General features: G+C 40.0%; 1 protein-coding gene across 9 annotated transcripts in view; it reads right to left on the reverse strand.

The window, feature by feature from the left end:
- LOC129775289 (zinc finger protein 609) overlaps window positions 1-17,989 on the reverse strand; it is a 92,602-nt gene that overhangs the window by 44,663 nt on the left and 29,950 nt on the right. The window contains exon 1 of one of the 9 annotated variants that reach the window (XM_055779849.1): window positions 9,112-10,070. The exons of the other annotated variants lie outside the window; for them this stretch is intronic. The gene's annotated coding sequence lies outside the window, so the exon portion shown is untranslated. Of the gene's footprint in view, window positions 1-9,111; window positions 10,071-17,989 lie in introns of those variants that run through there. 9 annotated transcript variants of the gene reach the window in all.

A 17,989-nucleotide genomic window follows, 5' to 3' on the forward strand; every position in this document is an offset into this window, starting at 1 on the left:
GAGCTAAGACTATCCGTTACAATGTGATAGTGTTCAACAGGTCGTGAGGCGACGCTGTCCAGCGCCCAGTGTATTGCTGCCAATTCAGCAATATACACTGAGCAAGGATACTGAAGACTGTGTGAGGTGCTAAAAAATTTGTTGAACACTCCAAATCCTGTGGACTCATTCATAGAGGACCCATCAGTAAAGTACATATTATCACAATTGACACGCCCATACTTTGCTTCGAAAATCGTAGGAACGATCCCCGATCGATGATAATCTGGAATTCCATGGATATCCTGCATCATGGACAGATCAAAATGCACAGAGGAATTGATGTAGTCAGGAAAACAAACACGGTTGGGAATATACGAAGAAGGATCAACCTGCATGGAGACGAATTCATGATATGAGCTCATGAATCCAGAATGAAAATTTAGCTCGATCAGCTGCTCAAAATTTCCGATCACCAATGGGTTCATAACCTTACACCGAATGAAGAACCGAAGAGATAATAAATTGAAGCGATCTTTTAGTGGGAGTAGGCCTGCCAAAACCTCGAGACTCATGGTATGCGTTGAGGGCATACATCCCAACGCGATACGGAGACAAAGATACTGAATTCGCTCGAGTTTAATGAGGTGTGTTTTGGCAGCTGATTGAAAACAGAAACTGCCATACTCCATCACTGAGAGAATAGTTGTTCGATACAACATTAGAAGATCTTCGGGATGGGCTCCCCACCAGGTGCCGGTAATTGTACGGAGAAAGTTTATTCTTTGTTGGCATTTTTTACTCAGATACCTAATATGGGCCCCCCAAGTACATTTGGAGTCGAACCAGACCCCAAGATACTTGAAAGACATAGCATGAGTGATCGGTTTACCCAAAAGTTGAAGCTTTGGTTTTGCTGGTCTATGCTTCCTAGAAAAAACCACCATCTCTGTTTTCTCCGTGGAGAATTCGATCCCTAGCCCAATGGCCCAGGTTGAAAAATTGTTCAAAGTATCTTGTAAGGGTCCTTGCAGGTTGGATTCGTTTGATCCTACGACAGACACCACTCCATCATCTGCAAGTTGTCTTAGGTTGCAATTTTGTGTAAGGCAATTGTCGATGTCGCTTACATAGAAGTTGTACAAAAGGGGGCTTAAACATGAGCCCTGGGGGAGTCCCATGTAGGAGACCCGACTTACTGTCGAATCCCCGTGAGAAAAATTCAAATGTTTCTCACAAAGCAAGTTATATAACATATTATTCAATAGAGGCGGCAGACCCCGAGAGTGTAATTTGTCTGTCAAAACCTTTATTGAAACAGAATCAAAGGCCCCCTTTATGTCCAAGAATACTGAAGCCATTTGTTTTTTTTCGGCGTAAGCCAATTGAATTTCTGAAGAAAGCAACGCAAGACAATCATTCGTCCCCTTGCCCCTGCGGAACCCATATTGTGTATCTGAGAGTAGGCCATTCGTTTCAACCCATCGATCAAGGCGAAACAAGATCATTTTCTCCAACAATTTCCGTATACAAGACAGCATTGCTATTGGGCGGTACGAATTGAAGTCGGACGCGGGTTTTCCGGGTTTTTGAATAGCTATAACTCGTACTTGTCTCCAATCATCTGGAACAATATTATGCTCCAGAAACCGATTGAATAAGTTCAACAAGCGATGTTTCGCCACATCAGGGAGATTTTTCAGCAAGTTGAACTTAATTCTATCCGATCCCGGAGCAGAATTGTTACATGAAAGGAGAGCAAGAGAGAATTCTACCATCGAAAACTCGGAATCAAGATCGCACCTATCTTGTGGTATATCTCGAACAAATTTTTGCACAGGAGCTGAATCAGGACAAACCTTTCGTGCAAAATTAAAGATCCATCGATGTGAATATTCCTCGCTTTCATTGGATGAAGAGCGATTTCTCATGTTTCGAGCCACTTTCCATAATTTTTTCATTGACGTTTCTCGTGACAAACCTCCCACGAAATTTCGCCAATAAGCACGTTTTTTCCCTTTGATCAAATTTTTGAACTGATTCTCAAGGGCTAAATACGTTTGAAAATTTTCAGGAGTACCACGTTTCCGAAAAGCTTTAAATGCATTCGATTTTTCTACATAAATCTTGGAACATTGGCTATCCCACCATAGATTGGGAGGCCTTCGGAAAATGGTGGAACCTGGATTGGGTTTCGTTTGAGCGCGAACTGCGCTGTCATAGATCAAACGAGAAAGGAAGTTATACTCCTCCAATGGAGGTAAACCATCTCTGGAATTGATGGCTAGAGTAATCGCGTCCGCATATTTTTTCCAGTCAATGTGTCTTGTGAGGTCATATGCCATGTTTATAGATTCAGAAGAATTCGACCCAATGGTGATGGAAATCTTGATTGGCAAGTGATCACTACCGTTGGGGTCCTGGATTACATCCCACTTGCAATCTAACGATAGTGAATTCGAGCAAAGCGAGAGGTCAAGAGCACTTGGGTTAGCAGGAGGTTTAGGTACACGTGTTGTTTCCCCAGTGTTCAAAACGGTCATATTGAAGCTGTTACAAAGGTCATATATCAACAATGAACGATTGTCGTCGTACTGTTCCCCCCAGGCAGTTCCGTGAGAGTTGAAGTCTCCCAAGATCAATCGTGGCTCAGGAAGGAGTGAGCACATGTCAACAAGTTGGCTGCGGCTAACCGCAGCTCTCGGTGGCCAATACAAGCTGACAATACAGAGGTCTTTGCCTCTGATGTTTGCATGACAAGCAACAGCTTCAATCCCTCCAATAGGTGGAAGGTCAATTCGAAAAAATGAGTGGCACTTATTGATCCCCAATAGCACCCCTCCGTATCTGTCATCACGGTCCAAGCGTACAATATTGAAATCATGGAAAGAGAGATCATCTCGCGAAGAAAGCCAAGTTTCGGACAGAGCAAAAACATCACAATTGAAGTTATGAATTAAAAATTTGAATGTATCCAATTTAGGGATAAGACTACGACAATTCCACTGTAAAACAGTGATATCTCCGACCTCTCTATTTGAATTAGACATCAAGAGAGATAATCATTGCAAGGAGGGGCCATGTTTGCATCAATTGTTGCAAAATTGTCTTTAATACTGGAAGCATTGAAATGACAATGGTTCTGATGGAGTCGGAAACGTTAAAACACTTGAAGATTTGATCCAAAAGGTCAGACAACTTTATAAATCCCGATTGGGAAGTTGAGCTGGACGGAAAAATAGGGACAGTTGGGGTTTTTGATGTCCCCTCGAGTGCTGGGTCGTTCGAAGGTGAACTATTCCCACGGAAGCCAGGAGGAACCTGATTTTGCTTGTCCGCTGCACTCGTTTTTTTAGGCAAGCTAACAGGGGATATCACCGGAGGGACTTGTGATTGAATTTTGGGAGTGGTCACATTTTTGCGCCGGGGATTCCCTTGGGAAATAAACGGTGTACCCCCGTGAGCTGTGTCCGCTTCCATTTCGTCAACTGGCAACGTGGAAAAGATATTGTGTGAGGAGATTGGATGTTGTTGTTGTTGGGCCTGTGGAGAAGCGCCCTTTAAAATTTCCGCAAAAGTGCGTTTCGAGCGTTCCTTTAAAGAGCGCTTCTGTTTCTCCCAGCGACTCTTGTAATTTTCACAAGCTGAGAGCTCATGTGGGGTCCCCCCGCAATATGGACACTTATGCTCAGTCGCACTGCAGGATTTGCCCACATGTTGCTCTCCGCAAGTGGCACAGCGCTCCTTGTTGGCGCAGTAGTCTGCTGTGTGACCAACTGACTTGCATTTGTTGCAAGTCATGGGCTTTGGCACGAAGAGACGCAGCGGAAGCCTCAATTTGTCCACCATAACGTAGTCAGGGAGGGCGGAACCAGCAAAAGTTACTCGAAACGAGTCGGACGGCGTGAATTTTGTTTTTCCCTCTTCCTGGGACACTTTTCCTAATTGATGGCAGTCCAAAATTTTAACTTTCGTCAAAGGGAGCTTTTTAAATCTGCCATCTCCCTCTTTTATTAATGCGCTCGTCAGACCCGTTTCTGTGATCACCCCCGAAATTTCTACGTTATGGCAGGGCACATAGACGCGATATTCTAGTACGAACCTATTGTCGACAACAATCTCGTTAGCTTGCTTCCGATCAGCCACGACAACACGCAGTTTGTTCGGTCGAACCTTTCTGATTTCGACCACGGAGGAATAATTTTTTGTCAGATCTTTCATGATCTGAATGACGTTGAGCGATTTCCCGTTGGGTTTTGGCCGGAAGAAAACAACCCATGGGCCAGATCCAGATGCATCTTCTGGATAGACCTTGACACGCGGAGAGGGGACAACTGAGGGGGAGGACGAGGTCGATTGTTGAGCGGGAGCGGGAACAGTTGGACTGGGAGGCAAGTTCGGGAGATAATCGGAAGCGGGAGCGGGAGATTGAGGGGGCGAAGTGGAAAAGTTTGCCAATTTTCTTGAAGGGGGCTTGTTGAGGTTGATTAACTCTTCCTCTGAAAAGACATCGTCTGAGGGGGGAACGCGTTTAAGCGACTTCCCAGTAGTTAGTGAGGAGGAAACATCAGATTCAATGTCCATATCAAGAGGATCGCACTCTGCCATTATGGCAGATATACAATTATACTTTTTCTTTTTTTTTTTAAAATCCTTAACCTAATATATATATAAACTAAAATACTTGAAGCGCACGGTGCGGATGATTTGTAACGGTGCTCCAATCGAACCACGTGATGATCGCTTGGCACAACAGCAATGGTGTATCGCACCACAATACGATGACGAGGAACGGCACACGCTCACAGCGCCCGCAGTGGAGGACTTCTCCCTCCCGCTGGTTGTGATTACTTATCACTTCACTCTCGCAATAAAGAAAACACCGTTAGAGCGACACAATCACTTCAGCGAAACCGATAACGGTATTGTTCCAACACAATAACGGACACGAACAACTTTGCGTCCGGCGGCTTCGGACTGCGCGAGCTGACTGTTTTTTAAAAATTATGTAGTTAAAATTAATAAGTGTATGAGATAATATTCCATTTAATTAAGCGTATGTTTTAGAATGACAAGTTTGCGATTATACCTCGATGATTCGATATTCCAATGCAACTATTATAATTATGGCATCAATTGATAGGGAATATTTCTACGGTTCTATCGCAATTAATAAAATGTTATTTTTCATTAGATAAACAATTGAAAAACTATAAAATGTTGAGCGTTATCTAAACGCCCTAACTGCCTCGTTTTGATGGGCCGGTTTGCGGTTTCCCTAACACAGCCATCTAAACCAAGCAGCCTTGGAGAAATCGGCATTTCAAATACATGCTGTTCGGGGATATTTTTGTTTCGACTGAAATGTGCTTCCCCAACACAGACATCAGAACCAAGGTGTCTGAGGAAATTGGCATTGCAAATTCATACAAGTCCGGGGCATTTTTGATCCGACTGAAATGTATTTGCCTAACACAGACTTCAAAGCCAAGATGTCTGGGAAAATCGGCTTTGCAAATAAATGCAAACTACGAGTACTTTTGTACTCGCTTGCCTTTGTTCAAACTAGAATATGTTTCCTTAATACGGTCTCCTAAACATAGGATCCTGGGAAAATCGTGCAGACACTAGAGGCGAATGAACTTTCAGGCTTAAATCCTTTATAGTATAATAAGTAGAAGTTGAAGTTGTTGCTTCATGCAAGCCGGAGGTACTTCTGCATCCGCATGTTTTTTTTGCACTCCGAAAAGTGTTTTCCTAACACGGATTACAAGAACGGGTACAAACATAACGCTTTGGCTCGATTATTCAAGATTGCATTGAAGGATATGCTCTCATATCTACTATTCAATGAAATGATTGCTAGGCGAAGGTAGTCCCACGTCAACCTTGCTGTTATATCATAGATATAACCCACCAATTTTTTTCTTAACTCTGTCTTACTCGTTTGAATAATAATACCTTCTTTAATTCATAGAAAACCCGAATTTATCCACCTCACGATCAGTATAATCTGAGCTACTCTCATATGGGATTCTGAATTCCAACCCTGTATTTTGGTGTAATTTGATATACGGGACACGAGGTTTGATACAATTATTTTAACCGAAACTGATTTTCAGCATCTGTCAGAAACATAATATAAATATATCTTCATATAAAACATCTGATGGATTTCAAGTAATTTTCTAAAAGCAAAAAGTGATACAGATTTTCTTTAGACGGGTATAAAAATTATGAAAAAAGAATTTCAAAACAGTATCTTGTGAATGCTTTGCAATAATAAACCTTGTTTGAAACTTATTATCAGTTCAGTTCAGTCCTTTGTTTTTAAGAAACATTAAACTTTGCAGTTCATTTGACTCTTGAATCTATTATCACTTTTTTAATATTCTTTTATTCAAAGCATGTCTTGAAGACAATATCGTTGAAAATATTTATTACGTGAAAATGAAAAAAAAAATTGGCCTTATTCTTTACAACTATCGTCCGTTATAACTATCATACGAATGTTTGAATTACAAAAACCTGCTCTACAATGTTGGAAAAACTTCACGGTTATTATTGAATACTCAAAATACCAATAAATCAATATTATACATAACCAACCATAATAATCGCCCGAGTCCAAATAAACAAATTTACGTCCTCTGGAACGGATTCCGTCTAAAAATGCAACCAAGAGGGTAAATTACTGTTTGTTTATCTTTTCTTTCCTAAAAGCAAGACAATATTCAAAACGTCAGCAAAAAGGCTAAATAAATACGAAATTGAACTTACTCCATTTCGCGTGACTAGCTTTCACCATCTAAAACACAAGTGACAAATATACTTGCTTTTCTCCGTGACATCAAAGTTTTCACGACGAATGAACTCTTCCGGATTCTACACACATGGTGGCAGCCGTAATAAGGTTGTATACAATTCACTCCGTTTTCACCGTGATGTGACGTTCGAGATCAGGCCCTTTATTTCAGAAAAATGTGACGTGCCAAACGACGATGATTCTGCTTTTACCCTCGCATCAAAGTATCTGTGGCTCGGTTCATCCAACGGTAGGAAAATGTTCGTCACAAGAAACGACTATGTTCTCACTCTTAAGGAGAACAGGTGCTACCGGAGATATTGTAATCATCGTCGACTACCAGACCCCAAACTATTGACCACAAAGAAGAGAGATCAACACGATTCCCGAACGAGACAGTCACAGACAGGTACAATTTGCAACAGTACGAACATTCACTGGAATATACGAGCATCCAGCCGAAAAGTTGACGGTATGAAATTTGCAGCGCGTAAATTCGTAAGCCAACTGGAAGTTGGCGTACCCTGGAGGGAGTGTTGGCCCCCCTTATTAGGCCAGCGCGCCCACCCTTCAACTGCATTTTTTTTCCAAAATATATATTTGATAAAGGCTCATATGGCGTTAGCCTCACGGGGCCGGGAGTTCAATACAATTTTTCTTATTATCTATGTTAGTAATATGTAACCGATTACTCGCGGTTGGCTCGAGGTTAGTATTACAAGTGTTTTCGTAATTGGGATGTTGCTGTCTCCAATGCTCTGTACGTGTGCCCGACACGGGATACTTCCTATTGGGATGCAGCTGACCATTAATCAGCAACGCCCCCCTAGTCTGTACCTCATATCTAGCGTGGTGCGTCTTTCTCGACTCGAGGAATCCAGGATAGAATGGTCAGGAATGGTTTCAACTGCATTAATCTTGCCGATTGGCAACGCCACCCGTGGCGCCCTAGTGGCTGTTCCACGTACTGTGACAGATTTGGCTTACTGTCACACCGGTAAAAATGGAAAAAAATTAAATGTGAAAAACTTAGAGCAACCATTTTTTCATCCTTTGTGTGTTAAAGCTGTTTAGAAAAGCATTTCATTAAAAATATTTGTATTTGACTACTGAAATAGTGTTGAAGGGAACTAAACGTGAGTAGGAAACAAAGAGAGATAAGAAAATGATATCATAATAATTTTATGTACCTATTAATTATTATTTGACAGGAAAATTATATTCTCCTGTTGATAATCGGATCAAAGTGTTTATTTTCATTTCCGTGTGTAATAATTTTGGACACTCGTTGAAATAATTTCAACACTACCGGATTTGAAGCGAACACCATGTCTTTGCGGAGATATCCCGCGGATTGCAAGGATTGAGATATTTGTTCATGATACACTTTATATGGTGTCGGAGTTTGTTGGACCTTAGTGGTTTGTGGAGCCCATAGGCACAACTTCCGTTTCTTCGAGTATAACGACTTTTGTTATAGTCAGTTGTTATGAATCAAGGTAGATAAACACAACACTACTGCCGGATTATGTAGCGATCATCCCCTTCTGCTAGCTTGTAGTGACAGGTAGACGCATTGAGCCTAAGACCAATCAGCCAATTAGTGTAGGATAATTTGGTGTTAAGCTGGAAAACATAGCGAGTTTCACTCACTTCAAATTTCCTAATATATTTCAACTTAACATGAGATTTTTGTAACCCAACCTTTTGTATTTCATTGGTACAAACAAGGGACGGCCGACGACTGATAACTGCTATACACACAAAGCATAATCGTATACCACATTCTACATAAACGACTGGTACTGCATCAGTTGAATTTTCATTGACCTGGACATGCACTATCGAATTTCTGGACAGAAATTCTCTCTCCCTGATGTACAAGTAACTTAAAAAACATCATTTTGCAAAACCGCTGTCTGTTACCAAAAATGTATCCTCATACTAATTTCATCCCGTGAGGCTTGCAGCTTAATTGCGAGTAATCACTCATCTGTTCTCATTATGCAAATTTTGGAATGACATGGAGGGTAACAAAACACTAATCTGTGATGTGAAAAAACTCAGTTTTTCACACTGCACTTTGCAGGCTCCTCTTTTTTGTTTTAAATTATTTTTGGAGTTCTCTCATTCGTATGTTTACTAGCTAAGCCATTCACGTATGTGTATATCGGTGTACCCCAAAGTAGTTCGGCAAATAAAGACACCGAAGATGAAAAAAATCCTGTTCTTGTACGACTGCAACCCCGTAGCGTATCGTAGAAAATATTGTTTCAACCATATTTGCCATAGGAAAAAAACTAAGATTTACCGGTCAATTTACTTACCAATTTTGTCACTATTCGCAATGTTGTTGAAATTTATTATCCTTCCTCTAATAAGTACGATCTAACCCAATATTTCGATAAAGGAACAAAATGACGGAAGAACATATATCCACGATTTTATTCTTCCTCTACCATCTCGGGAGCGGTATCCTATTTCCGTTCCATTGGCATCAATTTGTTTTCACCTTTTCAGATGAGCATTTTATTTCTGTGCAACTTTACTTCTGTTCAATTCAAATCAACCAATCTTGGTTGAAAATAGAACTCCCCCTGGTATAAATTTTGAAAACGCACTATATCACCATTTTTCATATTTCGTTGAATCTCCAATTTGCTATTATTTTCATATCATTATGCTGCCCGCTCGCATATATCCTGCCTTTCCGTGCACACAATTTTTCTCCAAATATTCCGTGATTTCATCAAACATGGACAAATTGCATAGTTCAAAACTCGATCAAAATATGACGGACGATAAAACAGCATTTGCACACATATTTTTTTCTCCTTTTTATAGGAATTGGTTTCGAATAATTTAATTCACTTTTGTTTCAACATAAACATAGAATGATACTTGACACTAACACTACTCAATCTTGCATTGATCAGTTTTCGTTCACACCAATACATTCATTACGTCCACCCTCCGAAGCTCTTCTTCATAACTTATTTTTAACATAAGCTGTTGTTGTTGCTCTTGTATTTTGAGGGATCACTTAGCAAAAGTGCAACCTTGCTTCCTATTTTTCTCATTCGATAGGAAATTTTCGCTAACTTCAATCAACAAAAATGAGCATATTTCATCACTATATTGTCTCAATACACCCAGTGATTATTTGCTGACACTTCTGCTCTAAATGTTTAATAGTTTCAATTATGGAGGAACAAAAATCAGCAAAATATTATGTTATGAAAAACATCAATAATTATTTCAAACCCAACACTTAAAAGTGACGCGTTAAACTGTGTTGTAACAAAAATGGCTCTTCGGTCAAGCTGTTTCTCTGGCACTCTCCACTTCTACACATTTCACGTACACACAGTACCGGTCGTGATACACATACATCAAACGAGGCGGCTGTACTGACGGTAGGTGAACAGAGACGGCGATGTTTTCGGTGAGAATGAATGAAACGGGTATGAATCCGAAATGCAGTGTTGCCGTAAATGTACATTTCATTTCAAAGACAATTGTTTGTCAAACAGTCATTGACACCGGCTCAATGTGTTATTATTATATATTCAACATTCTTTTTTTTAGCGACCCATTCAATTGGCGTTGCCAGATATTGTTGAAAATATATTTTTAAAATTTAACAGTGGAATATATTTGAAGCATTTGCTACCATCTATTATGCATTTTGATATTATTTATTTTTATATACCTAAAACAAAATATAGGACAATTTTTTTAAAATATTTCTGCCCTACAGCGCGGACTGGATTTTTCTACAGTCTCCGATTTCTTTTCACTGTATATAATCGAATACTGTATATAAATGTGTAAAAAAATTTTTATTTGTTTTTTTACACATATTTTTCGTTTTATCAATCAACGTTTTATCAAAGGACAATTTAATTTTTTATTCATCCCCTATAAGTCATAAAATACCTTTCTCATATAAAAAAATCTACGCATATGTTCAAATTCCAACAATAAAAGAGTTATTGAACTTTTTCTCTGTTTCAGGCTCTGTTTGCCTTCAAACTCTAATTCAAAAATTACGCTACGTAGGACAATTCTGTTGCCTTCGTTTGAGAGATAAGAAAATTTTATACAGGATACAGTTGTGAAACGTCCAAATTAATGGATATAAGTAACATTTTAGAAATGAAAAACTTTGAAGTTTGTACCTTTTAAGGTGTTACTCTAAATTTTATCCAAAAAATGCATAATAAACATGAATGTTTCTATCGATTAAATTAAACCTCTGACCACAATTTGTTCTTTGACACCCAACCTCTATCACCTTGATTTCGCTGCAATATCATTTTGAACAATTACTAATTAATCCTCAACTAAAGTTTACCAAAATCACAATTTTTACTTACTGTACTCGTAATAGCAGCTTGACATGCCTCCACGGCCAATAATAAAAGTAACAGCAATGGCTTTCGGTTGAAGGAAAAAGTCTGCCGGTAATACATGGAATAAGAAGTCACATCTCACCATAGGTGGATTAATTCAGGTTTATACTTAGAGACTTTTATTCCTCTGTGCTTGTTCGTCCCGGAAGTGACTTTTAGTTCGCAGTGTGCTTGTACCTGCAATAAAGAAAGTACGGGTTTCGGCTAATGTTCGATTTTTCGAACAGCCATTTACCGGAAAATAGAAGATGGGAAAAAAATTCTTGAACATGCTCGAGTTATAAGCGTTCGAAATCATTCATTTTTTCCCACATGTTCGGAGCCTAGATTTTCATTTTACCCCCTATACCTTTCGGTTAGACGTAGTCGTATGTCAAAATCGTCGTCGAATCATAAAGAAGCGAATATATTGTTGTCTGGAGTAACAGCATTAACTATTTTAATAGTAATTATAAAATCTATAGACAGATGAGAAATGTTTTAAACTGAATTATGTATTTAACAAGCATTCCACGCGCATTTCTGATTTAGGTTTGTTATAATAGTACACAATACACAATAACTTCAATAACTTATGCATGGAAAAATCGAATAAACATTTATCATAACTACCAAAAATGTTTCTGTATATACAAAATTCCTTCGGAATAATTTTGAAAAAACATCAAAAGCAGCTGTACATGATACTTTGAAAATTGATCGTTCATAGCATTTTGAAGGAATGAGGTTTTCTTCGAGATTTTTTTAAAACATTTTCCATCACATCTACAATTAGTTGTTCTTAAAAGATTTTTTCTTAATTGAAACACTAATCTTTGATGTGGAATCAACTTAGTTTCGCTTATTATACTGCAGCTCATAATTTTTGCTTTTAATTATTTTTGGAATTTTCTTATTCGCATGTTTGCTGACTAGCCGATATTACGTCTGTGTATATCCGTGGGCATGAAGTGGTTCGGCAAATAAAGACATCGAATATGAAAAAAATGCTGTTTTTGTACGATTGGAATCCCGTGATCTATACATTATATAAATTTCGTGTCATGGTGTTTGTGGTTGAACTCCTTCGGAACGGCTCGAACGATTTTAATGAAATTATGCAGAAAAAAACTTGGTAGGCATGAGAACAATCGTGATTTTAGGTGTGTTTGTATCAACCATATTAAAATAATTTAACCGTCGTACGTTTTATAAACAGAACGAATTTATTTTCATTGTTAAATGACAGATGGCGCTACGTACGCTTCATTGAACTGTCATCCACTCATGCGCAGGTAACCTCAATTCGTCTGAGGTACAGGTACATCGCCAACATGCTTCCATTTTTGAATGAGCACAATAAATTATTGAAATTCTTCAAATCACACTTGCTCGGATTGCAAAATGACAATTACGCTATTGTCATCAACCCTGATGAAACACCAGCTGGAGAGCACGTGTGTTGAATCATAGAATCATGGTAGGTGACTGCACAGTGACGCGAGCAATTGTGTTTTGAAGAAAAAACAATAATCTGGGAGATCCCGCCACAAAAACTTCATTCATTATGAGCATTACTCCTCATTCTGAATTAATGTTTATGATTATGTGGTTAGAGGAGACGAAACAAACAAGAAAGTGCGCCCGATGATTTTTTATGTATATCATATGGTCGGTGTTAAGTCAAACCGGACCATGTGACATTTTTTTTCGAGATTTTGAGAAAAACGAGTTTGAAGTTTGATGCTATAAAGGGTTTTCATTGAGCGTTCAAAACAATTTCGATTAGTTATTCCTGCTGTACGCGTGATTTTCCAAATCTGATAAATGTGGAATGTAGCTTACACAATGTTTAACCTGATGCAATTGATAACTCGAAAATTTTAATTTTGCGACCTGGACTTAACACCGACCATATAATGATTTGAGGATAACGTCATGCTACGATGCCGTGAGCAGTGCCCACACTTCATGGTCGACACATACGCGAAGGTAGAAAGCGAACGATTGCAATTCCTGCGAGACACAATCAACAGAAGCAACGTGAGGAAGAATACATTCACTTGCGAGACGCTATCACGAGCAATGCCGATACAGCCTTTGCTATTGTCAACCCAAAACTAGGGATTGCATTACCGTGCCAAAATTCCAATAACCGGTAATGAAAATTTCATTACCGGTAAAACCGGTAACCGGCATTTTCTTGAAAAAACGGCTTTTATTGATAATGATTGGTTTACAAAAAGTTGGTTAAAATAATCCTTAAGGACACAGAATGTAAATTTTGTGGTCTTCTAATCTACACTCGATAAAAAAAATTAGAGGAACAGAATGCGAAGTCGGATATTTTAAGTGATTGTGGCATGCTGTAACTTCGTGAAAAATCAACGCACATCGATGGGATGCACATCATTTTGAAGCTACAACTTCAACGTATCAGAATATTTTACGTACATATTTTTATCTTGTTGTGTGTAGGTGTAGTGGGCAACAATATCGATAAGAAACGAAAAATCGATTTACTTTGTTTGTTCAAGAATATTCTGGACCAACACAATTTTTTGCTAACCAACTCAACAGCAAATCCAATCAACCTTATCAACCAGCTTTTATTTGGTTTCAAGAACGTTCCTGTATGACCTTCCCACATAGAGATATTTAAGTTTGGATGAAAAATTACCCCTTCGACCTTGATGATATAATACATAATACATAAACAATCATCGCACCGCAAATCGGAAGGCAGACTTGAAGACCATTTTTTTCTAGCCGATTTTTCAAAGTTTGGAGTAAATTAGAGGAGCATTCTATCGCAAATTGTACCAAAACTATGAAATCATACGCGACTCTCAGAATGAACGATTCGTATTTTTTTTGTGGAGTGTTAATCGGATCTCATTAACAAAGTTTCCAGAAGAGGAAAACGCCCGTTCAGAGTCCAATTATGTTGGGCGTACAGTACGAAGAGCATCGAATACCATTGTCATGTATTTGTCTCTGATGCCCTCTGTACGAAAACTCTTGTCTGAGGGTTTTAATCAATCCCTTCATGGACGTTGAGCTTGGGCTGGACGTTGACACCTTTGATTGTTGCATTCGTCATTCAAGTTTTTGCTTGATGCTCAACTGTGCTGCATGTTCTGCATCGTCCAGTACATTTTTTCCTTCTGTTGTCCAGCTACTGAATCAATTTTTGGCAACACTAGTTGACTGAACGTACGGTTTTTTGTTGGTCATTTTTGTTTACCGTTTTTTGAAATACTTCTATTGTTTTTAATTCATACTAACGCGTAATTCACTTTGTGAACAGTTTTTATCCGTTGGTGTAGTGCAGTTTGTTTGTTTTTGTCCAGAATTCAATCATATTCGGCAGTGTAGTGTAGTGATTGTTTTTGGTGTATTGAAAAGAACCTCGCTCTATCACCTCTCCACGCAAAATTTTTCTCCCGGAGCGACATCTGCTGGTCAGCAGCGGTACTGAAAATTGCGTACAATTTCAACTTTTACCACACAAGATTAGCTACCTTGAGGGTTGCATAACTGTTGGCGTAGTTTTTTCCCGCATTAAGCTTTATGATGGAATCCAGCTGCCTTCAGTGCTCTGAGCCAGTAAAAACGTTGAAGTTCATCAAATGTCAGGGATTTTGCGAAAAAATTGCGCACTTGGATTGCGTTTCATTCACTAGAGCGAACATGGATTTCATCAACGATCAACCCAATCTGTTTTGGTTTTGCAACAATTGCACTGGGATCATGAAGTCAAAGCATGTTCGTGATGCGTTCGACACTCTGAATGATGCATTTCACAAGCTGAGCAAAACACATCGTGGCTGCATTGGAAGGAATCCAATCAGAGTTGGCGAAGAACTGGGAGTAAGTGGAATTATTAGCAACCAAAGTCTCCACTGCCCCTACAACTCCCAAACCGTGGCCGAGCCTTAAACGACCAACTATTAAAAGATCCGTTGATGCTGCGGAACTAGAATCTCCAAAGCTACCTACAATGTCGTGCGGTAGGAGAAAAACAAAAACCACCATCCCTGTTGTTGCCCCAGAGCCTGAAAACTGCTGGGTATACATGTCCCGAATCGATCCAAAAGCCTCTGAAGATGACATACTTTCGCTAGTCACCGAGTGCATTCCGTGCAATGAACCCATAGTTGTTAAAAAGCTGGTAAAAAAGGACGCTGACCTGAATTCGATGCGTTTCGTCTCGTTCAAAATTGGAATTGACGAAAAATATGTGCTGACACGTGGCCTGATGGAATATACTTTCGTGAATTCATCGACTATTAAGATCGGAAAACTCAGTCGGGGTTCTCCAAAACGCCCCGTCTGAAGTAGAAAAGCAGATTGGACGAGGAGAATGAGGAGAATATGTATCCAGCGAATCACATCAGCAGCAATCATCAACGTTTGTACAACCGGAATGCAATAAACAAAGTACCATGGGAGCTCTCAACTACTCCAACCCAGTCGTGCCACACGCCGGACTTCATCCACCTCGGATTGACCCTTGCCGTTCAAGTCATCCCCGTCCTGTGGTCGGATGTTAGGGGGGAAAGTCTCCCAACCTGAATCTTCAGGCAAGTATGCATTTTATGATCGCTCGTATCTGCCTGACTTCGTTCAAATTTCCAGCCAATTTATATGGACTGATCAGCTCGATGATGAGCTTCAACTACTGGGACGCACGATTAACGGCATCATGGAAGCCCCTAACTCGTCCAACTCAGTCGAGCCTCAGTAGCCAGCGTCAGATTAGCCGTCCCGGCCCTGTTGTTAAGTCTGGGGAAGGGGTCTTCCAACGTGCCACTCTACGATTCAATCGAGCACCATTCGCAACCTGATCTGCCTCTCATTTCTAGGGGCAACGACACGACTTCCAATGTTATGTGGCTGTATTATCAGAATGTACGCGGCCTGAGGACGAAAATTGACGATCTCTATGTAGCAGTATGCGATTGTAATTACGACGTCATCATGTTGACTGAATCCGGACTTGACGACAGCATCAACTCCATACAGCTATTTGGAGCTGAATTTAACGTTTTCCATTGTGACCGTAGTCCTTCCAACAGTTCCAAGTACAGATTTGGTGGTGTCCTTATCGCAGTAGCTCGTCACTTCTCTGCTGTATCGGTTCAAACGAGGAATGGAAACTCTTTGGAACAGATTTGTGTCTCCACTACCATACGTGGGAAAAGGATATTACTTTGCGCAGTATACATTCCTCCCGACCGCAGTCGTGACGTGGGGGTTTATGATTCCCATTTGGCTTCTGTGCGTGAGCTGTGCGTCTTCTGATGACACCGTATCATTGGCGAATTCATCAACTGGCTGAGATCATACCTGTCTGGAAAAACACTCCGTGTCAAGCTCCTGTCTCACACTTCAACTCCGTTTGCTGTTTCTTCGGGTGTTCCGCAAGGCAGTAATCTTGAACCACTGCTGTTCGCGATCTTCTATAACGATGTGTCGCTTATTCTAGCATGTGACTGTGTGTCGATATATGCAGACGACTTGAAAATCTATCTACCCATCGAAACCCTCGAGGATTGCCGACGGTTACAGAGCCTGCTTGACCAGTTCGTGAGTTGGTGTCGCCTGAACAAACTAACTATCAGCATAAATAAATGTGTCATCATGAGTTTCCATCGAAAAAGACAGCCAACTATATTCGACTACACGATCGATGATATTATCTTGGAGAGAGTCAGTCAGGTCAACAACTTGGGCGTAACTCTCGACCCTAAGCTCACTTTCGACGCACACCGATCTGCATTGATATCCAAGGTCAATCGTCAGCTTGGGTTTATTTCGAGAATATCTAGGGACTTTACTGATCCCTACTGCCTGAAATCTCACTTCTGCTCGCTTGTTCGGCCGATTCTTGAAACCGCATCTGTAGTATGGAGCCCGTACCAACACATGTGGATCGTCAGAATTGTACGTATTCAAAAATGGTTCATCCGTAGAGCGCTTAGGAATCTACCTTGGCGTGACCCGCGGAACCTACCGTCATATACAGCTAGATGTCGCTTACTGAACTTGAATACTCTTGAGCGTCGTAGGCGTATTCAACAAGCCACCTTCGTTGCCAAACTTCTTTGTGGTGAAATCGATGCGCCTAACTTGCTCGAGAAGATGAACTTTCGCGCTCCCAGTAGAATTCTACGATCCTCGTTTTTGCTGCAACCGCTTGCACATCGTTCATCGTATGGTCAACATGAGCCGGTCACGGAAATGATCAGAACCTTTTCATCCGTAGAGCAGTTTTATGACTTTGGAGAATCATCACTACGCTTCAGAAACCGAATTGAGAATCCCGATGTGTTTAATGTTATGTTTCCATGTTTTTGTTCGACTATTTTACTAATTTTTGTTCATTAAGGCGATTTTGTCAGATGAATGCCGCTGCTTCGAAATTTCTGATGGTTACTCCCATTGTGGATGTGTTCGGATGAATGGCAAAAGCGAGAATAATCTCATGCACACATTTTTAGTCTGTTTAGTAGACAAAATACGCCCTGAGTGAATCGATCGTGCAATATTCTCGGAAATTCCAGATCCGTCTACTGGTCAACTACTGATCCATATTCTGAATTTAATTTGAAAAGAAAACTCAAAAATAACTGTTTCTATACAATGCGATGAGAATAGGAAATAACTCGTAGTAGTGGAGTTAGCTTTCATCGTCACATTTCTACCAATTCTATTATCATTGCGAACTATCAGGAACGTGCTTATGCTAAGTACGTAACATAATTTAAACACACTAAATATAAAAAAAAACAAAATGAAATGTCAT

Source organism: Toxorhynchites rutilus, chromosome 3, assembly GCF_029784135.1.
Source record: "Toxorhynchites rutilus septentrionalis strain SRP chromosome 3, ASM2978413v1, whole genome shotgun sequence".
Classification (NCBI taxonomy): Eukaryota; Metazoa; Arthropoda; class Insecta; order Diptera; family Culicidae; genus Toxorhynchites; species Toxorhynchites rutilus.